This window comes from Sturnira hondurensis, unplaced genomic scaffold, assembly GCF_014824575.4.
Source record: "Sturnira hondurensis isolate 20B ecotype Veracruz unplaced genomic scaffold, ASM1482457v3 Scaffold0009314, whole genome shotgun sequence".
NCBI classification, from domain to species: Eukaryota; Metazoa; Chordata; class Mammalia; order Chiroptera; family Phyllostomidae; genus Sturnira; species Sturnira hondurensis.
Genome location: NW_028081945.1, coordinates 1,537,304 through 1,563,709, shown reverse-complemented (window position 1 = coordinate 1,563,709; position 26,406 = coordinate 1,537,304). Strand labels below are relative to the sequence as shown.

General features: G+C 43.5%; 1 protein-coding gene and 1 long non-coding RNA gene across 3 annotated transcripts in view; one reads left to right on the top strand and one right to left on the bottom strand.

The window, feature by feature from the left end:
* Positions 1 to 26,406, top strand: part of LHFPL3 (LHFPL tetraspan subfamily member 3) — a 609,574-nt gene that overhangs the window by 535,260 nt on the left and 47,908 nt on the right. The window lies entirely within an intron of this gene.
* On the bottom strand, positions 17,118 to 26,258 carry LOC118994433 (uncharacterized). The gene is made up of 4 exons (XR_005068045.1): positions 26,171 to 26,258; positions 20,023 to 20,031; positions 17,726 to 17,729; positions 17,118 to 17,129 (listed from the first exon to the last, which is right to left on the bottom strand). It is a non-coding gene; the product is annotated as an uncharacterized LOC118994433 (long non-coding RNA).

Genomic DNA, 26,406 nt, shown 5'->3' with positions numbered 1-26,406 from the left:
GGGAAATTAATTTTCCCAAGATGTGGCAGAGCCTGGATTGAAACTCAGTCCTCTTTCCCTCAAAGCATATCATCAGTATATTGTCCCAGCTCCTTTCTCTCTGGTTGAAAACCCTCCTATGCAGCCCGGAAGGTTTGCTTGTTTGTTTTAAGTAAATAAAAGTGAAGGAGCTTACATCCCAAAGAAGGATTTGAGTCCCAGTCGTGGCTCTGTCACCAAATATCTGAATGAGCTTGGAAAGTTATTATGCCTCTCTGATCTCAGGCTCTTCATCTGTAATATGAGTTTGAGAGCAGTGTTTTCTCACAATGAGATACCACTTCACACCGGTCAGAATGGCCATCATAAACAAAGAAACAAACAGCAAGTGTTGGAGAGGCTGTGGAGAAAAGGGGACCCTAGTGTACTGTTGGTAGGATTTCAGACTGGTACAACCACTATGGAAAACAGTATGGAATTTTCTCAGAAAACTAAAAATGGATCTATCTTTTGACCCGGTAATTCCACTGCTAGGATTATACCCTAAGAACCCTGAAACACCAATCCAAAAGAATCTACGCACCTCAATGTTCATAGCCGCACAATGTACAATAGCCAAGTGCTGGAAGCAACCCAGGTGCCCATCAATAAATTAATGGATCAAAAAACTATGGTACATTTACACAATGGAATTCTATGCAGCAGAAACAAAGAAGGAGCTCTTACCCTTTGCAACAACATGGATGGAACTAGAAAGCATTAAGCTGAGGGAAATAAGTCAGGTGGCGAAAGACAAATACCATATGATCTCACCTTTAACAGGAACCTAAAGAGCAAAACAAACAAGCAAAATATAACCAAAGACACTGAAATAGAGAACAGGCTAACAGTGACCAAAGGGGAGAGGAGAAGGAATTTTAGGGGGTAAGGGGAAGGGTTTAATGGAACAAGTATAAAAGACACATGAACAAAAACTAGAGGGGGTGGAAATGGAAGGGAGTGGGGGAGGGCTGGGTGGGTGGGCTGGGATGGGATTAAAAGACAGAAAACTGTACTTGAACAACAGTTAAAATAAAAATATATTTTCAAAAAAAGAGCAGCATTTTCAAAATTTACACCATGCTAAGTTTGCTTCTAACCTCAGGCTGTTTTTTCACACAGTTCCCTCCCAGCAGCATTCATTTCCCACTATAGGATTAAGGAAAAAGTTATAGTCAGGCTGTGCAAAGGGGGATGACCCATGGGAGCAAGGGCCCTGTGAGTCACTGTTTTTACCTGAAGCACAAGGAAGAAGGTGCAGATGAGAAGTGAATAGCTGCGCCCCCCCCCTTTTGGGAAACTGAGGTGGACATGGCAAACATCAGTTTTGGCCATCTCAAATATGCCAGTTTCTGTACTTCGGGTTTTCTGGCAGGTATCTACTTCTCTCCTTTCCAAGACACCACTGGTTAGAGCTCTGGAACTGAAGGAGACCCAGTAGGTGAACAAGATTACATTTCCTCCATTCAAATAATGGTTTGAATCAGCATTATTTTGGGGTTTTTCTGTGTTTTGCTTACTTCTGTGAATTGGTGGTTTTCCATAGTGACATTCTCTGTCTTCATTTTTTTTAAGTTTTGTAAATATATTCTAGAGATTTGGGTTGTGGTTACCATAAGGCTTACATAAACCATCTAATAGATAAAACAACCCATTTTATGCAGATAGAATAACTATAAACACTCCACTCTTACTTCTTCCCTTCTACATGCCGTGAATTCACTGACAATTTAAAGTAACTCCAGTCTTTTATTCTCTTTTCTTTTAAGCTTTACACAAGTTAAATGGTTAACATGCCATTCTACTCACACCAAGTTAACAGGGCCAAGGAAGTTTCTGAGGCAGTAACAGAATAATTTAAAAGCCAATAAGGCCCAAGTAGAGACCCACACATGCCAGCTCCCAGCACAGTTTTGAGATACACTCCTTGTTTACATAAAATTATAGAAATACAAATGGGCAGTGTCATTTTAATAGAGCTTTCATCTTCTATGGTAAGCCCATGGTACTTTTATAATGCATCTTTTTTCACTTTTTCTTTTTCTTTTTTCTTTTCTTTTTTTTAGAGAGAGAGTGGGGAAAGGAGGGAGATAGGGAGGGAGAAATACATCAATATGAGACAGTAACATAAATTGGCTGACTTTCATACATGCCCCCAAAACTAGGGACCAAACCCACAACCTAGGCATGTACCCTGACCACATTTGAATTAGTGACCTTTGGTTTACAGGACAGCACCCCCACCAACTGAACCACACCAGCCAGGGCTATGATACATCTTTCACCATCACTTGACTTAATTTTTTTGGTTTCCAAGTTTGGCTTAACATNTTTTCTTTTCTTTTTTTTAGAGAGAGAGTGGGGAAAGGAGGGAGATAGGGAGGGAGAAATACATCAATATGAGACAGTAACATAAATTGGCTGACTTTCATACATGCCCCCAAAACTAGGGACCAAACCCACAACCTAGGCATGTACCCTGACCACATTTGAACTAGTGACCTTTGGTTTACAGGACAGCACCCCCACCAACTGAACCTCACCAGCCAGGGCTATGATACATCTTTCACCATCACTTGACTTAATATTTTGGTTTCCAAGTTTGGCTTAACATGCAACTTTTTCCAATTGGCCTATAGTAGCATTCTCTGAATCTGATGCTGATTTGAAAGTTGGATGAAAAGACCAGGACAGGGTATGGCAGGGTGGGGAAAATTACAGAGATTGGTGACTTTCTGTGCACATTGAGGTTAATGCTGCTGGATGAAACCTCATCCAGCAAAGGGCTGCAACCTCAGAAAGTACTAGTGGCATAGAATTTCAGCTTCAGAATTTTGGTGGAGAAGGGGCTTTCAAGGCAGCAAATGTGGCTAGAAAAGTTGTACTAGAGGATACTCACAGATGCATTTTAATGGCATTTCACATAAGATTAAAATTTTTCAATTGGTCATGTCATTTGGAGGGAGCCCACAAGTCCCTTTCTTGGCAACCATCATTGTGTTACGATTCCTTCTTCCATGACAATTGTAGTGCTGTTTGAAGAGGAAAACTAACATGCTTGGGCAGTCACACAACACCAGTGAGGTAGAGGTCATGAGCTCCTCACCTTACTTTTCCCTTTGTTGGTGAGCCCCCTTAAACTTAAACAAGTCTGAGAGGGGACTTCAAGCTTCTTCCAGGTCCTTGCCTTGCCCTGCTAGGATCATCATTGTCCTGCTGCGACCTCTGGTGGCCATTTGGGTAACTGCAGATGTCTGAGGACCGAGGAGAGGAGCCAAAGATAATGTAAGCTCCCCCTGAACCACTGCCAGCACGACACCGTGGTCTGTGGAGTCCTCAGCCTGAACTATTGTACTTTCTAGATAGAATAATGGGAGCATCTGTGTCCTGAGACCCCTGAAGTATCAGCCCAGAGGCCTGGTGACTTGTTGTATGTGAATATTGAACCCCTCAGCCCCCCACATCCAAAAAGCCTGGCTTTTTAGAGGTGAGTTCTACCTGGTTAGCCATGGTAATGAGAACTCTGCCTCCTTTGTGGGGGTGACTTTTCTCAAAAGTCCCCCTGTCCACCATGAATGAAAGTAAACACTACTAAAACATGATGATCTGCTTGGGGAGGAGAGGTGGCCAGTTTCTCCAGGGAAAAAGGCCTCGAGCCCCTTCCTCCAGAGGCCTTTATTGGGTTGTAATACACAGGAATACAGGGTGGCAAGAATCAAATAGTAGATAACATTTCAAAGAAATCTGAGGGCTTAGTCTGAGTCAGTGTCTGTCAGGCAGGGAGTTTGCAGAAACTTTAGGGTTTCCTGCTTGGACCCTTAACATACGAATGAAAGCACTCTTAGCAGAGCAGTTTTCACAGGTTGTTAGGAAGTCTTTGTGATGCCAGATTTTCCCCCCAGGGATCCACTCTGGCAAGGCAAGGAGCTGCACCCCTCCCTTTCAGGTATTCAGGCTTAAGTAGATTAGAGCCAGGAAGCGCTTCTCCCGGAGGAGTTGAGCTCTTGGGCTATGTCACATAGCCAGGGGGCACAGGTCTATTGCTCACTCTTTGTTGCAGCCCCCTGGGTCCTTCCATGATGGCCTCCCAAGTGATTGAGTCTGGCTAAGGATGCCCCTCTCTCTGTGAGGAGACTTACCCGTCATTGACTTCCAGCCATGCTTTGGGGACAGAGAGGAAACTGAGGCAGCATTTGCTACCAGAGACAAGCTTTGTCTCCTGTGGCTCCCATTCCAGAGGTTGCCACCCAGTGATCAGTGGGAGCAAAGCAGTCCACAACATTCCTTTGTATTTTAAGTTATTCCATCTTACTTCTGGGACTTTCTGGAAGTGCTAGATTTAGCCAGTCCTTCTTGTCTTGCCCTGGAACAGACCTATAACCCCATTTTTATCTGAAACCAAACTGAGTTCCTGAAAGTCTGAAGCTCCAGCCACCAGAAGCCTGGTTGCCTGACAAATGCTTGCACCATTTGCTCCTTGAGGGCCTTGCATGAGGGCCTTGCCTAGGGGCCTGGATCCTGGGGCTGGTGGCCTGCACTGCTCTCCTAGACACTCACCTCCCGGACAATGAGAAAGCAAGCCCTCCACAACCACCGCCTCCCACACTCTGACCCTGAATTAAGCAGATTACACCTGGCAGATGAAAGACTTAAGGGTTGTCGCCGCTTTAACCCATTGCTTCTCAGTGTGTGCTCCCCAGACCAGAAGTATGAGTATCACCCAAGAGCCTTGGAAATGCAGATCCTCAGGCTCCACTCTAGACCCACTGAGTCGTAAGCTCCAAAAGTCGGGCTGAGCCATCTGTTTCCCAAACCCTCCAGGTGCTTCTGAGGCCTGTTCAAGTTTGAGAGCCATGTCTCCAAGCACAGATTTGCACCTGTCAGTGCACATCAGGCTACAGACTCTCAGATCCCTTAAAATGTAGGTGCTGACCCCTCACCCACAGAGATTTAGTAGTTCTGCAGTGAGGATGCAGAAATCTGAATTTTAAACCATCATTCCATGTTATTATGATGTGGGAGGGCCACAGATCACCATTTTGAGAAATTTTGCTCCACAAATTCTCTTGAATTAGATGTAAATATTGTTCCCATAGCTCACCAGTCATGAAAGAGTTCTCAGGTGTATATCACAGCATGCCAGGTCTTTAGGGAGACTAGTCCCCTGACATACTAGCTTTTGCTACTGTGAGGAAAATCTCAGGGAAGTCCATATCATAATCCTAAAGGGAAAGCTTCTGGGGAAAGATGTTAATTACTGAGAGAACAGAAAATACAGAAAACCTGGGGCCGCAGAGAAACTAGATGTGTGGGGTGCCGTGCCAAGCTCAGTCAACAGCTGTGGGTCATCTCTAGGCTGTGAGTGCATCAGACAGCATTGCCCGTCCTTCTCTCTTCTCGAGTAGAGATTTAGTGGAGGCTTCCCCATATGGCCCAAGAGGTTAGTTCACGATAACAGTGTACTACTAGGAGGAAAGGGTTTTCGAAGCTTGAGGTTATGAAGGCACTTGGCTCGTATGACCTCTGCTTTGATCACCCTGGAAAAATAGAGCTCGTTTTTGTGAATGAAAGTCCCAACTCTCCTCCGTGCAACTCTGAGCCCTACTGGGAGCTCCAGAAGGGATTTCCCATTGCTTTTCTGACCTATTTAACTTCCCTGTCAACTCCACCCCCCATCCCCCTCCAGTTCTCTCCAGAGAACCACCCCTTGGGAGGGCCCCAGTTCATTAGGATTGCTCTGAGAAGACTGACATGCTGAGTCTCATTTTCAAGAATCTGACAGGAGCAGAGCAGGAGACGTGGTGCTGATACTTCTTGCTGCCACCTAGGATCCTCAGTCATTGTTTAGGGCCAGCATGCACAGACATTGTCTGCTTGGAGCAGTAGCTCTAACAGGTGAAGCCTCTATTATTTTAATTCATGGGGATAGAAGAGGCAAAAATCTGGCTCCCTCCCTTCCTTCCCTTTTTCCTTCTTTACCCCGCTGCCTTCTATTCTTATCCCCCTAACCATTTTCCCATGCTCCCTTTCTCATACTTCCTAAGCTGTGATTTTCTCCAGCTTTTTTCCTCCTTCCCCTTTCTTCTTGTGGGGCCTCCCACAATCTTGAAAAGCAGGCATCCCCACCCCAGGACTTCCAAGAGCCTCACAAGCATTCGCTGCTGAAGCCACATGCATCCTGACAGGCAAGGAATGCCAACTTAATGTACTGTAAAGTGTAACTAAGAGACAGATCTCCCATCTCCCCTTACGCAGATAGGAGAGAGAAAGGAAGCAAGGAAGGGAAGAGCATCAAAGGAAGGTCCATGCTGTTTAAAATCCTGAGTGGGCAGGAAAGAGAGGGAGGAAGAACTGAGGGCACTGTTGAAAAAACACTTGTCTCTTCACACCAGAATGTTCCTGGGCAGGAGAGACCCTGGTTGGGAGCCAGGGATGGGCAGGGCTGGGTTTGCTGCCAGGAAGCATCGGCTCCCTTCTCCCCTCACCTACTTGTTCTTGGCTCCTGCACGCAGGACCAGAGTAGTCCCTCTGGGATCTGTGCTCAGCAGAGCCGCTGGGTGGAACTTAATTTTATGCGGCCCCAGGCTTGACACTGTATGTTGTAAGTGAAGTCTGATGGGACAGTGGAGTGTTGAGGAGCACAGGGTGTCCTGCTTCCTGCTGCATCCCTCTCCCTCCTCCCTGGCCCAACCCCCTCCCACGTCCCTAGCTCCCTGAGGGGGGTGGGGTGGATTCTCACCTCACTCTCCTGCCCTCTAGAACCTGAGTCCTGCCTGGCCTCCCCTCCCTATACACATCGGTGACCACTGCCTCAAGCAAAGGCCTGGGAGAAGGTGGGGAAGGTCATAGTTGGCTGCACCTATTCTGCAGCCTCTTGGGGCACAGCATAGCCATTGCCCTCCCACGGAGGACTGGCAGTGCTGCAGCTTGCCTGGCAAACATCAGGCAAAAAGCCTCGACAACTCTCCTGCTCTAGATACAGATGCTGAAATAACCTGGCATCAGCGGGCCATTTGGCGGGGAGCAGCGAGGCATCTGCTCTCCATGGGTTTGGGGAAACCACGAGGGAAAGGGAGATTCCCCAGGGCCTGCCCCAAGCTAGGGAACAACATATCAGTCTAGGATCTGGGGGGGGATCCCAGCATCCCAGCAACCAGCAGGCCTGAGCAGGTACACAGCGTGGGGCTCCTTAGCACCTGTGAAGACCCTGCATAACCCTGTGCCAGATGGAGCACTCAGCCAACTCCCTCCTTCTGTGCCTGCGGAAGCTTCTTGCCCTCCTTCCAACTTTCCTGAGAATGTCCATGTTTGTCTTTTCTAGCCAGCTCTAAGAATCCTCCAGGGACAAAATATAAAGTTTGATTTCAATGACTGCACAAATGAGTTAAATGCTCTGACCTTTGCCTTTAACACTGACCTGTAATGAACAGCAAAATTCATGCTAATAATTTAACTTTTAAATTAAATAATTTAACTTTTAATTTTTCTTTACTTAAAATGGCATTAAATATCAAATAAAAGACACCATGACTGGTGGTGGTTGCACAACAATGTGAATACATTTAATAAAGCTGAACCACACACTTAAAAATGTACAAGATGTACCTGTAATGTGAAAACATAAAAAGCTTAAGATGGCAATTTTCTATTATATGCATTTTACCACAATAAGGATTTGGAAAGAAATAAATAAAAACAAACAAATGTCTTGACAAGGCAAGAGAGAGACTACAATACAAGGGGGAAAGCTTTGCATTTTAATAGCTTTAATGGCCCTTTTTCCTGCTTTTTGGACGATTTGCAACCAGCAGTAGGCCTGCAAATTATGCAACTGGTTCTGCTGGCACCACACAGTCTCCCCTTACCGTGGAGATGACTACGTTAATTCTTACACAATGCTGGGTGGGAGTTCTAATCTTGGGAGGGAGTGGTATTCCCAATCTGTGGCTGAAGCTGCTTTCAATCTTAGTACCCATTCATCCACAGGGGGGAAAATACCTAAACACAAAAAACACAAAGAGATTCCTGCATTTACATGAGCATCCATCACATTTCTAGGTGCCCTCAAATAGGCACAGGGCAGAGTGAGAGTCCATGATGTGGTCGGGTTGTTAATTATGAGACCTTCCTCAAGAGCTCAGCTTCTCAGAAAGATCCAAGATGGAGTGAGTGGAAGCTACTTCCCCTCCTCCCAAGACCAAACTTGACTTACAACTAAATTATAGAACAATCAACCTGAATAACCAAATGGAGGTTAGCTGGACATAAATCTTAAAGCCAAGGATTTATAAAAGAAGTGACATCCAGAATGGTAGGAAGGGCAGGGATGCAAAAAAGTCTGGCCCCACTCCCACTGGCAGCAGCTGAGATTCTGGAGGGATTTCTCAGCTGCAGGGATCCCCCATGAGGAGTGTGGAGTCTCAACCCCAAGCTGGGCTCCCCGGCCCAGAGCACCAGAGCTAGGAAGAGGCACCCACATAACATCTGACTGTGATAATCAGGGGAGATTCTGTCTGCCAGGGAGAGACAGGAGCCTGCTAGAGACACAGGAGCCCTCCTAAAGGACCAATACAGAAAAACCTCATTAACAGCCACTCATCCTGGGCTCCAGCAGAGAGAGAGTGAGGGAAACTCAAGGTGTGTGAGGTGAGACTGGTGTTGGCAGCTCTGGGGAGAAAGCTGAGGAGACAGCCATTAGGATACCTAGGCTAAGTCATTCTCCCACATCACAGATGCCATCTTTATTGGGTGAGGACTCCCCTCCTAATGGCATCAGCCTCAGGGGAGGCAATAGCCCTACTCTCTGGACTCCGAGTAGCCCCTCCATATGCACCTCACACCCTGATGCTGCCTGGCCGAGGCTGTAGAGGTCTGGACTGACTCAGCGGGTGTAGTGCCTAAGTTGTGTGGCTTTGGGGTGAGGGCCATTCCCCCACTTTCCTATGAACTTGACTGGTGCCTCTCCTTCATGGGAGATCTGCTAGCACCACTCTCAGGAGTCCCAGCACCCCATTCAACCCACCAACCCACCCCAAATTCCTGGTGATTCTGCCCTACTAAGTTCTGGGCAGACTCCAGGACATACTAAGTTGTGTGGCTCTGGGGCAAGGGCCATTCCACTCACCTCACCCCAAGCCTGAGCAGCACCTTCCCCTCACTAGAGATCTACTAGCCCTATCCTCCTGATTTCCAGCGTCCCCACCGTGCTGAGATCAGGCTCCTGGCAGAATCTGGCACAGACCAAGCCCTGTGACTTTAGGACAGGGCCTATTTTTCCCTCACGTGGACAACTGGTGCAGGGTCCTCCCTTCACACAGCCAAATCTTGGTTTGTTTGGGCCTGATAAACTCTATTGGCCTCACTCTAATGATATATGAGACTCTGCCTCGCCACAAAGTTGTGCAAGCCCCCAGTGCATAGCCATTAGGCTTGGTACACCCTAAGACATTTGCTGAGTACCCAGCACTGTCACCAAGTTTGAACCTGTAGCAATCTGGTGAACACTCACTCACCCCTAACTGGTGACTCACTAAACCATGCAACTTGAGTACCACCAGAGGCTCTTACAGTGACAGCCTAACAGTCAACCAACAGATGGAAGCAGATAGAGGCAGATTTCAGGGTGCCTTAAGACTTTTGCTGACCTGCTTTTGGATTGGTGCTAGTAAATAGCCAGCCTTGGTAAGCAACTTGGCCCTTCCCATGCACATCCAGCCCCAGCAGAGGCAGCCACAGACTACGGATCACTTCGTAGCTCCAAACAGGTTGCCCAGGGCCAGTCACAGACAGCATCTGACATTGAACTGTACCAAAGCCCCTCCCAAAAGGCCCCAGACCCACAACACCCAGTGGCAAGCTTCAGACAACATCAGAGCAGGATCCAATTAGCTTCACAAGTGGCATATCCAAAGAGACATCTCAGCAGACACCAAACTCTGCTGAGGCAAATTCTGCTCCATGCAGTCAGCCCCTGCACAGCAGTTTGTACACTGTGGTCAGGGTTGATCCTCATAGTCAGCCAACCTGAGGGTCAACCACCTGTACAGATAGGCCAACAACAATCGAGACTCAACTACAATAGGAGGGCTTACATAACCCACCTAAAGGACATCCCTGGAGCACCCAGCCCAGGTGATCAGGACAATTGTGTTGCTGGGTCACACAGGACACCTACTACATAAGGCTACCCTATAAAGACTGAGAGTCATAGCAGATCTACCTAATAAATAGAAACAAACATACACAAAAATGCGGCCAAATGGGGAGACAAGGAAACATGCCCCAGATAAAACAGGAGAAATCTCAAAAACAAGAGCTAAATGAAATAAATATAAAGTTTTAAAAATGGTTATAAGGATGCTCAAGGAACTTAGTGAGAACTACTACAACAGCATGAAAAAGGAAATAGAAAACATAAAAAAGAACCAGTCAGAAATGAAGAATATCTGAAAAGAAGAATATACTAGGAGGAATAAACAGCAAATTGGTTGGATGAAGCAGAGGATCCAGTCAGTGATTTGGAACACAAGGTATAAGAAAACACCCAACCAGAGCAGCAAAAAGAAAAAAAAATAATGAGGACAGTTTAAGGGAACTTTGGGACAACATGAAGTACAATGACATCCACATCATAACGGTATCAAGAAGAATTGAGAGAACAAGGAATCAACAAACTATTTGAAGAAATAATGACTGAAAACTTTCCCAGCCTGGTGAAGGAAAAAGACACAAAATTCCAGGAAGTCCAGAGAATCTTAGACAGGATGAACCCAAAGACGTCCACACTAAGACACATCATGGGTAAAATGGCAAAGGTTAAAGACAAACAGAAAATCTTGAAAGTAGCAAAGGAAAAAAGTTAGTTACCTACAAGGTAAAAATAGATGCTAAAATCCTCAACAAAATGTTAGCAAACCAAATCCAGCAGCACATTAAACAGATCATGCACCATGATCAGGGATGTGAGGTTTGTACAATATCTGCACATCAATAAATGTGATACACCACATAAATAAAATGAGGGATAAGAACCACACAATTGTATCAATAGATGCAGAAAAGGCATTTGATAAAGCCTAGCACCCATTTGTGATAATAACAAAGTGAGAATAGACAACATACCTCAATGTAACGAAAGCCATAAGTGACAAACCCACAGCCAACATCATATTCAATGGGCAAAAACTAACAATATTTCCCTTAAGATTGAGAGCAAGACAGGAATATCTACTTTCATTACTTTTATTCAACACAGTACTAGAAGTCCTAGCCCCAGCAATCAGAAAAAAACAAATAAAATGCACCCAAATAAGTAAAGCTGTCATTATTTCTGGATGACATAATACTGTATGTAGAAAACCCTAAATATTCCACCAAAAAACTAATAGAACTGATAAATGAATTCAGCAAAGTAGCAGAGTACAAAATAAATATCCAGAAATTAGTTGCATTTTTATACACCCGGAATAAACTATCAGAAAGGGAAACTAAGAAAACAGTTCCACTTACAACTGTATCAAAAGTAGAATAAAATACCTAGAAATAAATTTAACCTATACTCAGAAAAGTATAGGTCTTTAAAAGACCTATACTCAGAAAATTATAAGACACACTGAAGAAAGAAATCAAAGAGGATACAAATAAGGGTAAGAATATATCATGTTCCTGGATGGGAATAATTAACTGTGGGGCGACTTCTGTAAGTGCCCCCCCCACCCCTGAGTGCCACGGATGAGAATGAATATGACAGAGATATGACGTGATCTGCTTAGGGAAGAGAAGTGAGCAGTGGCCAGTTTCTCAGGGGAGACAAAGGCCAGCAGCGGCCAGTTTCTCGGAAGAGAAAAAGGCCTCGAGCCCTCTGCTTCATAGTCTTTTATTGGGTTCTAATACACAGGAATACAGGGTGGCAAGGATCAAACAGTAGATAACATTTCAAAGAAATCTGAGGGCTTACTATGAGTCAGAATCTGTCAGGAACAGAGTTTTAGGGTTTCCTGCTCGAACCCTTAACATATAAATGAAAGCACTCTTAGCAGAGCAGATTTCACAGGTTTATTAGGAAGTCTTTGTGATGCCAGATTTTTCCCCAGGACACCCTCTAGCAAGGNTGATCAAGTCTGGCTTAGGTTGCCCCCCCGCTGTGAGGGGTCTTACCCATCATTGACTTCTGACCAAGCTTTGGGGGCTGGGAGAGAAAACTGAGGCAGCATTTGCTACCAGAGACAAACTTTGTCTCCTGTGGTTCGCATTCCAGAGGTCCTCTCTTGCCCTTAGCCACAAGGGGTCAAGATACAATTCCTAAAACCAGGCAGAGCCATCTACAACAATTAACATTGTTAAAAGGTCTATCTACACCACTCAAAGCAATTTATACATTCAATGCAATTCTTATAAATATATTGTACCAATGACATATTTCACAAAAGTAGAAAAAATATTCCAAAAATCTGTATGGAACCACAAAATACCTCAATAAGCCACAGCAATTTTGAGAAAGAAAAACAAAGATGGAGGAATCATGCTACATGATATCAAACTATACTATGAGGCCACATTAATCAAAACAGTTTGGTACTAGCATAAAAACAGACATATAGATTAATAGAACAAAATATAGAGCCCAGAATAAACCCATGCCTTTACAGTCAATGTTTGATAAAGGAAGAGAAAGCATGCAATGAGGTAAAGACTGTCTACTCAATAGACAGTATTTGGAAAATTGGATGGATACATTAAAAAAATGAAACTGTACCACCTTCTTACACCATATACAATAAACTCAAAATGGATTAAAGACTTAAATGGTAGACACCAAACCGTAAAAATCCTAGAAGAAAACAAGGCAGTAAAATCTTAGACATTTCTCACAGCAATTGTTTTTCTGCTATATCTCCTCAGGCAAGAAAAAATTAACACATGGAACTGTATCGAATTAAAATGTTTCTGCACAGCAAAGGAAAACAGCAACAAAATGAAAAGACAACCCCCTGAATGGGAGGACATATTCACCAGTACATCTGATAAGGGGCTAATATTCAAAAGTTATAAACATATATAACACAACACCCAAAACATTTCAATTTAAAAATCTGCAAAGGACCTGAATAAACATCTCTTCAAAGAGCACATACAGATGGCCAATAGACATGTGAAAAAATGCTCAATATCACTAATCATCAGAGAAATCCAAATTAACACCACAATGAAATATCACCTCACACCTGTCAAACAACAAGCAACAAATGTTGGTGAGGATGTGGAGGAAAGGGAACCCTCATGCACTGTTGGTGGGACTGCAGATAGTGCAGTCACTGTGGAGAGCAGTACGGAGATAACTCAAAAAATTAAAAATGAAACTGCCTTATGACCCAGCAATTCCACTTCTGGGACTATATCTTAAGAAACCCAAAACACTGCTTTGAAAGAATGTATGCACCCCTGTGTTCATTGCAGCATTAGTTCCAATAGCCAAGACTGGAAGTGGCCCAAGTGCCCATCGGTACAGAAGTGGGCAAGAAAGCTGTGGTACATTTACACAATGGCCATCAAAAAGAAAAAAATCACTTGGCAGCAGCATGGATAGACCTGGAGAGTATTATGCAAATTGGAATAAACCAGTCAGAGAAAGACAAGTACCATATGATTTTACTTACAAGTGCAATCCAATGAACAAAGTTAACTAACAAAATAGAAACGGACTCATAGATACAGAGAACAGTGACAGCTGTCAGAGGGGAGCAGTGTTGAGGGGCTGGGTGAAAAAGGTAAAGGGATTAAGCAGAGGAAAAAAACTCCTAGGCACAAACAACAGTATGGTGATTACCAAAGGGAATGGGGTTGGGGGCGGGTAGGACAGATTAAAGGGGGGATAAATGGTGATGGAAAGGGTTTGGTGAACACACCAACATATGCAATATACATATGTATACATATGTATATCCTCTTCCACAATGCAAAATACAGATGATATTTTAGAAAATTGTTCACCTGAAACATATTTAATTTTATTAACCAATATCATCCCCAAAAATTCAATTTTAAAAAAAGAACAGTTTCTCACACTCAGCACAGATTGTCTATTTTCCAGCATATTGCAAATTATTTATGTCATTTATCCCCCTCCTGTGTGAAGTCTGACACTAAATAAGTCTGTAGCTTCTCATAACTTTAGAATTAAAAGAGGGAATAAAGCAGATTTAATTGTAGAAAGTATTTCTGGCCCTGGCTGGTGTAGCTCAGTGGGTTGAAGCACAGGCCTGTGAAGCAAAGAGTCGCCGGTTCGATTCCCAGTCAGGGCACATGCCTGGGTTGCAGGTCAGTTCCCCAGTAGGGGACACATGAAAGGCAACCACACATTGATGTTTCTTTCCTACTCCTCCTTCCCTTCTCCTCTCTCTAAAAATAAATAAAATATTTTTTAAAAAGAAAGTATTTCTGTAGCACTGTTAATCTAAGTAAAATTTGTAGGGCTACATTTTAAATGAGATTTTAAAAAGAGAGGATAGCAACCTGGCCCTTCCAAGTGTGAGAAACTATCTAAATTGAGACTGCTATGGTTTATAACTTCCTCAAAAATTACTCTTCATGGACTCAAGATGTAGTCACCCAAAAACACCTTTCTCTGCACCTTTGTCAACCTCAGTAAGCTCTTTAGGAATGAGTGGAAAGCTTAACGTATTTCCTGTGAAATAGTACCATTCTCTTGATCAGCTTCTCCCAGCTTTGCAAATTGAAAATTTCCCATTCCTGGCTTCAACAGCCTGTTAAATTGGTTCTGATTTATAATTGAATCATAAGACCTTTTCAAGGCAACACTTACAACAACAAATTAGTAAAGAAGGGATAGTGGTACCAAGTAGCACTGTGTCCTGATGGAACAGACTGCTTACCTTACCTGGAGGTGAAATGCAGAGGCCATGACTAATATCCCCATTCAGAGCTGCACTGGGGTTTAATCTTACTGCTAATTCTTCCACCATCTTCCCCCAGACACCCCCCCACACACACACACCAAATCACCTTTTTCTCATGCCTTCTCTGCAAACTTACTTGACCCTTCTCCCTGGCACTATCTCCTCTTGGCTACCATGATGCCAGACTGTCCTGGTTCCCAGCCTATGTCTTTGATCCCCTTTTTCTGCCCTTTTTGGGGGGTTGGGGGTGGAGGGGAGAGAGAAACATCAATGTGAGAGAAAAACATCAATTGGTTGCCTCAACCAGGGATAAAAACCACAATCTAGGTGTGTTCCCTGAGGGGGGGGTGTGTCAAACCCACAACCCTCTGGTGCATGGAAAAATGCTCCAACCAAGTGAAGCACCTGGCCTGGGCCCTCCTCTGCTTTCTGTAGCTACTCTTCCCCTTCCAAAGTCAGACATTTGTCATCTACTACTCTCTCTATAATCTCTTTCTCTATATTACCCATTTCAATTATTTTATCTCTCATTGACTACCAAATCTCAATTGAGTTCCTAATCAAAATCTTCAGTCTTTTTGACTTCTAAATCAAAATCATCAGTCTATATTTGTCACACATGTTCCATTTCTAAATTTCTATTTGCATGATAGACACAACTAGACTGTCTTGATAGCACCTCAAATCAGCAAACCTCAGGGCTTTACCCCCAAGCCTGCCCAGTTTGACATTCTCAACAATGATTCAGATGGAAATATATGAATTTATAAAATTTGTGAGGCATTGTATAGCTGGAAAACAATATAAAATCAAAAGTCTTTCTCCTGTTGAGTACAACAGGAGAAAATTTAACAAAGGTCAATGTAAGGACCTGACCTTGGCACCCAATCACATAATCTAAGTTTAAGATAGTTCTAAGCACCCAATCACATAATCAGAGAGGTCATAGATCAGGAGCTATTGAGAGGAAAGGCACAAGGGATTTCATTAAGTGACAAGGGTACTGGGCAGCAACTATGAAAAAAGCTAATGGAATCTGAGGCTGTAAAAGGTAAAATATCTAGAGCAAGGAAGGAGTGTCCTCCTCACCAGTGTTTGAGGCCTACAGTACTGATTCAAAGCAAGGCTACAGGAAACTTGGTGAGCCTTGAGACTGGAGCAACTGGGACCATTTAAGTATCTAAAATGGGTCATATGGCCATGTCCTCCTCAAGTCCATCCAGAAGAAGAGACATTAGACAGGCTCCTTGTAGCTCCATAGTATACAGCACCATTAGGAGGCACTACAGGACACTGACTCAACCCAGGCCAATGAGAAACTCCCCAACTCTGAGCTGCAGACCAAGGAAAGAAACTTTTGTGGAGGGAGTGGGCAACTAGGGAAGGTTTCCAAATTCAGTGGATATACGGATGGAAAGTCCAGCATCCTCTCTTCAAATTTTCAGCACCACCAGGATCCTTGATTATGTGTACCTGCCTATAACTGAATTGCCATGTAAGATACTAAAGTTAAAAAGCCAATGTTCATCCTCATAGCTACGGGAGGGAGAAAACGCATTTAGATTTAAGAAAATTTTTAATTCAGAAAACTTGAATACAGAACTTCCTTGACCCATCAGAGGGCATGCATGAAAAAACAAGGGCTAACTAATACCATTCTTGGTTGTGAAACATTGAAAGTCCTCTCCTTAGAGTCAGGAACAGGAAAAGACAGATGCCTCTACCACCACTACCATTAAGCAATTTGCTGGAGGTCCTAATGAAGTATCAAAAATGTTTCGCCTCCCTAAAAGACCGTAAGGCAGAAAGGGCATGGCACTGATCTGGGTTTGATACCCAGCTCTGTAGCTGACAATTTATATGACCTTGGGGAATTATTTAACCATATATTTTTCTCATCTACAAAATGAGCAATCTTATGTACCTCAAGGAGGTTTCGTGAGGGATATGCCTCAATCGGGGTAATTTAGGAGAGTTAAGTGAAGCAACTATTTACAAAGTTGTGGGCAGAACTGAGAAGATCCAGGGGATGATGAAACCTCCCCAGATCAGCAGCAGAGGGCGCTATTACCTAAAGGAGTGATCAGCAAACACAGGCGAGAAATGGAGCCGGAGCTGTCTCTCTGTAACTGCCTGTGGGAGAAGCCACCTCACAGGACCTGTGGCCTTCAGTGGAAGTATCAACCTGCCATCCAACTTGTGGCTTTTTAAGAAAAGAAAAGACCCCAATATTCTCTCCTTCCATCTGCCAATCTTCTGCCTGTGTCTCCTAACAGCTGAAGTCAGAGGGCAAAAGATCCCACTTGGTGCCATCTAAGAGTCCTGCCCCCTTGGGGCATAGAACTGGGTGAATGGATCTGGAGGGGCAATTGGAAAATACCAACTAAAATGCTTCATAAGCTTTAGTCTTTTTCCTCAATCTTTCCAGCTGCATTTTTCTCATCAAGCAATGCTGAGCTGTATATTGGATTTTTTTAACAACTCGTATGTTTTCAATGGGCCTCAATTCAAAGAGTATTCATTGTTTTATTTGATTCCCTTTGCACTTTATTAGGTAAACTGGGCAAGTGGTATTATACTGAGGCTTAAGAGATTAAATGACCTTCCAAAGATCATAGAGGGCCCAAGGCTATAACCCAGATTCATTAGATTTGCAAGATATCCCAGATATACATATGCTAATAATATTATTTGAAGATGAATCCTTTGAGTAAACTAAAGGATCTTAAACATTATCATCATCCGGCTACTTTCATCAGACAGAAAGTTGCATCTCCAAACAATGATTTGACTCCACTCAACAAAGAATATATATGTGCATAGTATGTATGCATATATATAACTTATAATAAAGAATATATATACAAAATAAATATATTATTAATAAAAGAGAAAGAGAAAATCAGAACCAATTAATGGAGCCGAATTCAAATATGCTAATTATAAAAGTTACTCTTACGTCTGTGGCTGAGCATCAGATTGGATTCTGAGATTCTTGGCATCAGTAAGTTATACAATTCTCATTATCGGAAAAGAAGCAACACACTATTTTCTCAGGGAGGAAAAAGGGAAATGTTCCTAAAAAAAACAAACTCTATATTTCTTGTGGAGAAACCTTCACTTTATGTAAGAAACTCAGTGACATAATGGACAGTGTGTTTGACAACAGTATCATAACTAATAAAAATGAGTGTTTTCCATGGCTGTTCCTTGAAATGAGGGTGTAACATTAAAGTGCATCTCAGTGAAAGTAATTCTGGGAGAAGTCAAGGTGATGGTCCAGGCATAAAGTTTCTTGGTGTTCTAACAGTGTTGCCCATGGTCCTTAGAGCCCTTGAGGAAAAAGAAGTGTCCGTCCCTTTGAGACCATCTCTCCAAGTAGCACATCTGTCAGGCAGGCTTTTGATTGGCAGATATCTGGGGGTTGTTCTCTCCATCAGGGTCAGCAGGGAGTGCTAGGGTTGGACCCTGCTGATTGAGGGAATTCTTGGGCTTTAGGGAGCAGATCAGGAGGCAGTAGGGCTGGCCTGAAAATCTATCAGGACGGCATTGTAGCTTCTCATTCACAGAGCCCTCAGTTCCTGAAAGGCAGCGGGTTAGAACTCACGGGGGCGAGTGATACACACTTCTTCTCCCGCCGTCCTCCAGCAATGTGTTTTCAACTATCAAGGAGAAAAGGGACACAAACTGACTCAGAGAGAAAACACTCTCCACAAAGATAAAAAAGAAAAAGGAAAGAAAAGAATCTACCAGATTCACCCCACTCAAGCTTAAACCTCAGATACAACTTCCCCAAAATGCCATACAGTCTGCCAGCAATAAGAATCTGCCCCTCACCTTTTGTGGGAAGTTACAGAATAGGGCTAGTTGGAATTCTTATCTCTGAACTTTAACACAGGTGAAATGAAATGAAAATGAACTTTAGGGGTGGACTTGAAAGGAACTGATGTAGGAATTACCACCTATTGCCACCTCCAGGCACCAAGCATGTTAAAACCTAACCCCTAATCTTCCCTACTTATCACTCAGGTAGGTGGTATTACCTCTATTTTATTTCTTAGATTAGAAAATGATGTTCTGGGATGATAAGCAGCTGGCCAGGGTTACATGTTGATAGAGCTGCATTTGATCCCAGCTTTCTCTGACTTACACAGGGCTCACACTGCCAGTTCCCTCGAAGCAGCAGAAGGCTTGATGCTTTGGCCTCTGTGATTCGGGGAAGGGTATTATTTCTGGGCTCCCTGGCTGCCTGTGTATGAGCTGCTTGTCTGGCCTGAGTCTGAGGTCCCTGGCTGGGTACTGGATACAACTGCCCCTTGCCCCTGCAGAGCTCAAAAGTGGACAGATCTTGACCCACCACATCCTGGGGCCAGCTTTCCCAGATTCATCCACATCTCATTGGCTTTCACAACAATCTGGAAGTCGATAGAACCAGATAGATGAAACTCATACAGAAGAGTCAGCAAGGTAAACCTGCCTCGAACACACATGTGCATACACACACACCCTCCCCCAGCTGCCCAGATCAGAACTGGGAGAAGAACCCAGCTGCTTGCACGACCTAGTCCCAGAAGAGCATGTGTGGGAAGATTGTGTAGCTGAGAACCTGGGTGTCTGTCAAATGCCATACGTTCTCTCAGATGTAGACAGCATAGCCCTAGGACACAGGACTGGAGTGATGCTCTGTTGAGTGCCCTGCATATCTGGTTTAGTGGGTTTTTCCTAATTAGAGCCCATAACCCACACACCCCTACCCCCACTCCCTTGCCCCTCAAAAGAAGTTAACAATAGAAATGGCTCCATGTTATTGATTCCATATTATATTCTGTGTCATTTTCCTTGACCTTCATTTGACTTACACTCTTCATCTCAAAATCCTATAAAGTGAACAATGAAAAAATGATGAGTAAAGGTTGATCTTCTGGTTAGAAACATTTTGATTTATTCTTATGGGTGTATTGAATTTCATTCTGGCAAAACATAACCGACTCACCTGCCTCCATTTTTAAAGAGCATCTTCCAACACCTGTGGTTGCTGACCAATTACAAATAAATCAGCACAGGTAAAACTTCTGTTTGTTTCAGTGACATTAAGGGCCTTCCAAAATACAAGCACTATGTTTTCAGGGTCGTATATTAGCTCATCTTCTGTTGGGATCTGCTTGGCAGAAGTCCTGAGTTGCCTCAGGCAGCTTGTGGTCAGGACGGCAGGGCACAGCCAGAAAGACAGCTGACATTTACAGAATGCTGACTGCATGCCAGGCACTTTCCTGCAGTCATCGTTTAGTTGTAACACAATGCTAAGGAGTAGGATTTGCTGTCCTCATGGAGAGGTGACAATACAGACTTACACAGTGAGTCACTGGCTGGGTCAGGATTTGAACCCATTTCTCTCTCATTACAAAGCCCATTTTCTATTCCTTCAGCCATGTTCCTCTCTCCATTTAGGCCCTGGTAGAATCAGGCAGTGAGCTCCATAAATCAGTCATTCATGATAGACAAGCAGCCCTGGAGAGAAAGTCTCTCATATTTTGCTGAGCAGGTCTCATCCTGATGCAAATAGATGCATTTCTCTGGAGGGAAAAATAAATCTCCATTTTTTTAACTTAGTGTTATTCTTAGTTTTAGTCTGATTCTTTTTCCTACAGTTCCATCTTCACCTTTCTTCCCAGCCTTTATCATTCTTTTTCTCACCTCCCAAATAATTTCTCAATTTTCCTTTTTTTCTCTTTGCTGATTTTTTGCCAAGTCAAGAAATGGCTTTGTTCAGCTAATCATTCACCTAACATGTATTGAATCATGCCAATGAGAGACAAGAAAAGCAGCCGTGAAGGGCTGGTTGCTCCTGGAACACAGAGGAAGAAGTAGTTGAGCAGGGTTGCAGCGGTCAGGGGAGCTCCCAAAAATAGTTTCCTCATCCAGGATAACCCACCCTGACACCAACAGAATCCTTTGCAAACAGAACAGACATCTCACCATTACTCTTTGGATGTTCTTACACTCATTCAACAGTGGCAGCATGTGTAGTGTTCAAGATCTCAAACTCTGAAGCCACCAAACTGCCTACAGTAAAAATCCCAGGTCCACCATCTGCAGGCTACAAGACCTCTCCACACCACTCCTTCTCCATCCATGAAGTGGGGATAATGATAGTGCCTACCTCTTGGGTTGTTCATAAAGTGCCTAGAGCATTGCCTGGCACCAAGTTTAGCACTATATAACTGTTAGCTGTTATCCTTCTTCTTCACTCAGTAACAAATATTTATGGAGCCCCCGCCATGTAAAAGTTCCATGCAGGAGACAGCACTGAATACCAAGAAGCACCATAGGCTAATAGCTAATGGCATGGAGTTCAGTGTCAAGTGCAAATTCCTCAACCACCCTTGTGACCACAAGCAAGGTACTTATACTCTCCAAGCTGACTTACACTTATGTAAAATTGGAATAGTGATTTCTGCCTCACAGTGCAAGGATTACAGGTGAAAATAATAGGAGGCTCTTAGCCCAGAGCCTGTCTCGTACATGGCGAGGGCAGAATATGTGGCAATGCTAATGTAACTCCTACATGAGTTCCTGCTGCCTTTCAGGAACGGACGGCAGGCATGGTTGCAGGCCTAAGAAACTGATTCCATGAAGCTTTCAGCCAGGTAGAAAAGCAAACTCTACCACCCCCAAAGTGGGGAAGCTTGTGATAGCAGGAGTTTCACTGAAAGCTGAATGCTCGGTTTATGGATTGAGAAAAGACACTCTGGGCAGTTTTCTCATGGGCTCAGCCATCTCCCAGGATGCTCAGCTGAGACAGATCAAACAAACCACCATGTAGAACATCGGTGTCTGGAAAACCCAAACTCTGCCCGTGGGAAAGATGTATAGCATCCTCAAACACGTTCTAAAAGGAAAGAAAGGATCTCAACTGTGACATCTTTTCCTCAGCTAAGGGAGGAAGGGCAGGCACCCTATAGAAGGTTCGATGTGGTACTGAGGCCAACAACAGCACCTGACTGAGAGGCAGCCTCATCGGCCTCAGACACTTGGCAAGTCTGTTTTAATCCCTTTACTAGACAGTGTAGGTTGAAGCACTGGGCTGCTTAAACTTTTCAAAAGAAGACAAAGTAGGTATGTGTGTGTATATAGATGTTTATCTGGCTTATTTGTTCTTCAACTCATCTTCCAGAAAGAGATGCCTAAAATGTGTTGTTATTAAGGTTCTTTTAAAAGAAAAAATAGTGGCAGACAATCCTATTAAGGAAAAAAGAACTGAAACCAGTATGTTAATTTTTAAAACTCTGATTTTTAACAATATATGAATGTGTTCATACTCCCCCATGCACACATTTTATTTACTGTTCTGTATATTTCCAAAGGGATGTGAGGCACTGACAGCAAACTGCCCTTGATTACCATTTGCCTTCACTGAGTAGTTCTCAGAATGGGATGCAAGACCCGGGCAAGATGTTCAGCTGCACCTACTTTACAAACCTAGTCCCAGCAGTCCTCAGTATATAACCTCTAAGAGTGTTTTGTGGGGAGAATGCCAGGGAGGAGGATGGGTGAGCAGTTAAGCCTGCATTTGGGGGTTCCCCCGCTGCCCCGAGCACTGATGTTGGATGAGCAGGTGGGCCAAGAAACGTGAGAGGAGTCCCAAGAAGCGCTCACTGTCCACAAGTGGCTGCCAGCAGCTCTAATCTCATTTCTCTAATTCTCTTTCTTGTTAGAATGGAAACATTGACCTTACTCTGGATATTAAATTAACTTGGGCAAATCACAATTGCTGCCAATTAATTGTATGAGTATTTCCTCTTAATGCTACAATACACAATTGCACATAATTGCAATCTAATTTATTTGCTTTAATTAATATTTGACTTATATAAAAGAGATGGGAGAAATTATTCAGGAGTGCCTTTCTGCTAACAGTGTTTTAATGCCTAAAAGGAAGACTTTTTACACTAAGGTAATTCTTCGTTAAATTCAAATGAGTTGGGTTTCAAGGAGCTCTCAGAGTAACAACACACAGGTTAATTCAGGCCCATTCATTACCCCTAATCCTGCATTAAAACTCTATAGTTCGGTGCTTCTTAAATTATTTTCTCCATTTATAAGGTGAAATGCTTATTCCTCATAACAGGGCAGGCCTGAGCACAACTGTGGAGTCGACATTTGTCTCTGATGCTCTTCCATGGTCCTTTCTTTGACTCCCTTGTCAGTGCCTCCCTTTAAGCCCACCCCCAGATCCACACCTTTGGCCTCCCTCCCTGCAGTCCACCAGACCTAAGCCAGCTCTGTGTTCCCTGGCCTGAGTCCTGGCAAGTCCTGGGCAAGGAGGGGTGGGAGTGGATTGATTCACAGTTATAAATCACTTGACTGATAATGGCTCTCAAATAATCCCAGATAATATAGCTCTTTTTAACCAAGAACTTCAAAGCCTTAGGCATGTTTAATGATGATGGAAATGTTGCTTCTTAGTAGTAGAAAAAGGAGACTTTTCAGATCCCAAAAAGCCTCTTAGAAATCTTTAAATTACATGATAAACAAACAAAAACATCAAAACTCCACGGCCACAATAGAGACAGAAGGGTCCCAGATTTAGTCAACTACTGACTCAATCTGTATTTCACATATTTATCAATCACCGCTGTGTGTTCCACATTGCACCCAAGGCTAGAGATAGAGGGAAACCCCGTATATTTACAAACTGTTCCCTTTTCACTCTCTCTAGAATTATTTGTTTTAACTTGGGGGGAACGCAGGATTTAAAAGAAGTTTGTTAGACAATATACAGAACGGGAAAAATATTTGCAAGTTATATACCCATTAAGGGATTTATACCAAAATATATAAAGGCTCTGACTTGTGTGGCTGAGTGGACTGGACGTCATCCTGCAAACTAAAATGTTGTCGGTTGGATTCCCAGTCAGACCATGTGCCTGGTTTTCTGGGCCAGGTCCCCAGTTGGGGATGTGCAAGAAGCAGCCAATGGATATTTCTCTTGTATATCAATATTTTTCTCTTTATCTCTTTCTTCCTCCTCTCCCCTCTCTCTTAAAATAAATAAAAATTAAATCTTAAAATTATATTCATATAAAGTACTCTTAAAACTCAACAATAAAAAGACAAATGACCCCCCCTGGCTGGTGTGTGTCAGTGGAATGAGTGCCAGCCTGTGAATGAAGGGATCACTGATTTGGTTCTCAGTGAGGGCACATGCCTGGGTTGCAGGCCGGGTCCCCAGTGGGGCACTATTGGGAGGCAACCAACACTAATGTTTCTCTCCCTTTCTTTCTCCCTCCCTTCCCCTCTCTAAGATAAGTAAATAAGATCTTTGGGGCTGAGGGGGAAAGAAAGACAAGTGAGCCAATTAAAAACTGGGGTTTTTGGACTTCTGGCCAAGATGGAGGCGTGGGTGGAAACACCGTGCCTCGCACAACCAAGTTTGAAAACAACAAAGTTTTAGTAACAAAAATGCAACCAAAACACAGAAAACTGAACTATACAGAAGTCCCACAACAACGAACCATTCAGCCAGACTGGTAAGAGGGGTGGAGCCAGCAGCTGGCGGAGCTGGGTTGCACAGGAAAACTTGACCAGACTGACCCAGGCACGGGCGGTGGTTGGTGGATCCCAGGCACAGGGCTGCAACGGGCAGACCCAGTGACGGCGCAAGGTGGCAGGCTGACCATGGTCACACATTCGCGCGCAGATAAACCAGGTGAAGGAGCGAGCAGTGAGACGGACTTCGTAGGCCCCAGTGGCGGGAAGCAGCAGAGGGGGCCGCCATTACCCCTCTCAGACCCCACCCCCACATATAGCATCACAACCCAGCGAATGAGTTGCCCTGCCCTGGTGAACACCCAAGGCGCTGCCCCTCACATGTAACAGGTGCGAACAGACCAAAACATTATGGCTCAAGCAGAAAAACAGCTCAAAGCCCCAGAGCTGATAACTCTAAGTGACCAAGAAATAGCCAACTTATCAGATGCACAGTTCAAAACACTGCTGATCAGGATGCTCACAGAACTGGTTGATTTTAGTCACAAATTAAAGGAGCAAATGAAGGCTAAACTAATTGAAATGAAGGGAAATGCACAGGAAACCAATAGTGATGGAAAGGAAACTGGGATTCCAATCAAGGAAGTGGACCAGAAGGAAGAAAGAAACAACCAAACAGAAAAGAAGGAAGAAGCAAGAATTCAGAAAAATGAGGAGTGGCTTAGTAACCTCCAGGACATGTTTAAACATTTCAACATCCAAATTATAGGGGTACCAGAAGGGGAAGAGAAAGAGCAACAAGTGGAAAACTTATTTGAACAAATAATAAAGGAGAACTTCCCCAGTCTGGCAAAGGAAATAGACTTCCAGGAAATCCAGGAAGCTCAGAGAATCCCAAAGAAGTTGGACCCAAGAAGGAACACACCAAGGCACAACATAATTACATTAGCCAAGATTCAAATGAAGGAGAGAATTCTAGAAGCAGCAAGAGATAAGGGACAGTCACCTACAAAGGAGTTCCCCTCAGACTGTCAGCTGATTTCTCAAGACCTTCCAGGCAAGAAGGGGCTGGAAAGAAGTATTCCAAGTCATGAAATCCAAAGACCTACAGCCAAGATTGCTCTATCCAGCAAAGCCTTCATTTAGAATGGAAGGGCAGATAAAATTCTCAGATAAGGTCAAATTCAAGGAGTTCATCATCACCAAGCCCTTATTATATGAAATGTTAAAGGGACTTATCTAAGAAAAAGAAGATAAAAACTATGAACAGTGAAAGGACAGCAAACTCACAATTATTAACGACCACACCTAAAACAAAAGCAAACTAAGAGGACAGCTAGATCAGGAGTGGAACCATAGAAATGAAGATCACATGGAGGGTTAGCAACAGGGGAGTAGGAGGAGGAGAAGTGGGGAGAAGGTACAGAGAATAAGTAGCATATACGGTAGGTAGAAAGTAGATGGGGGGAGGGCGAGAATAGTGGGGGAAATATAGAATCTAAAGAATTTGAGACATGTGGACATAAACTAAAGGAGAGGGAATGGTGGGGGAGGGGGTGTGCAGGGTGGAGGGGATTGGGGGGGGAATAGGACAACTGTAATGGCATAATCAATAAAATATATTTTTAAAAACTGGGATTTTTTAATTAGAAAAATTATTTCTGCTCCTTTCATACACCTTATTGTTCAGGAAACATTCTTACACACATATCTGAAATAATGTACTATCACATGTTCTATTTAAAGACAAAGCACCATAGGTAAGGCTAATCAGCTGCCCAGAGTTCTCAGCTTATGGGATCTTGCTTCCTGATTTTACATTAATTTCCGAAAGTCAGAAATGTCATCTCCCCCCAAAATAAATGTTAACAGGATTGTAAAAAGTAATCATTCTATTCAGTATTATACTTATAGAAATAGGGTGTATTTTCTTTAAGAAATCAAAATCTGAGAAGAAAATGCCATTTAATATCACTGGTATGTC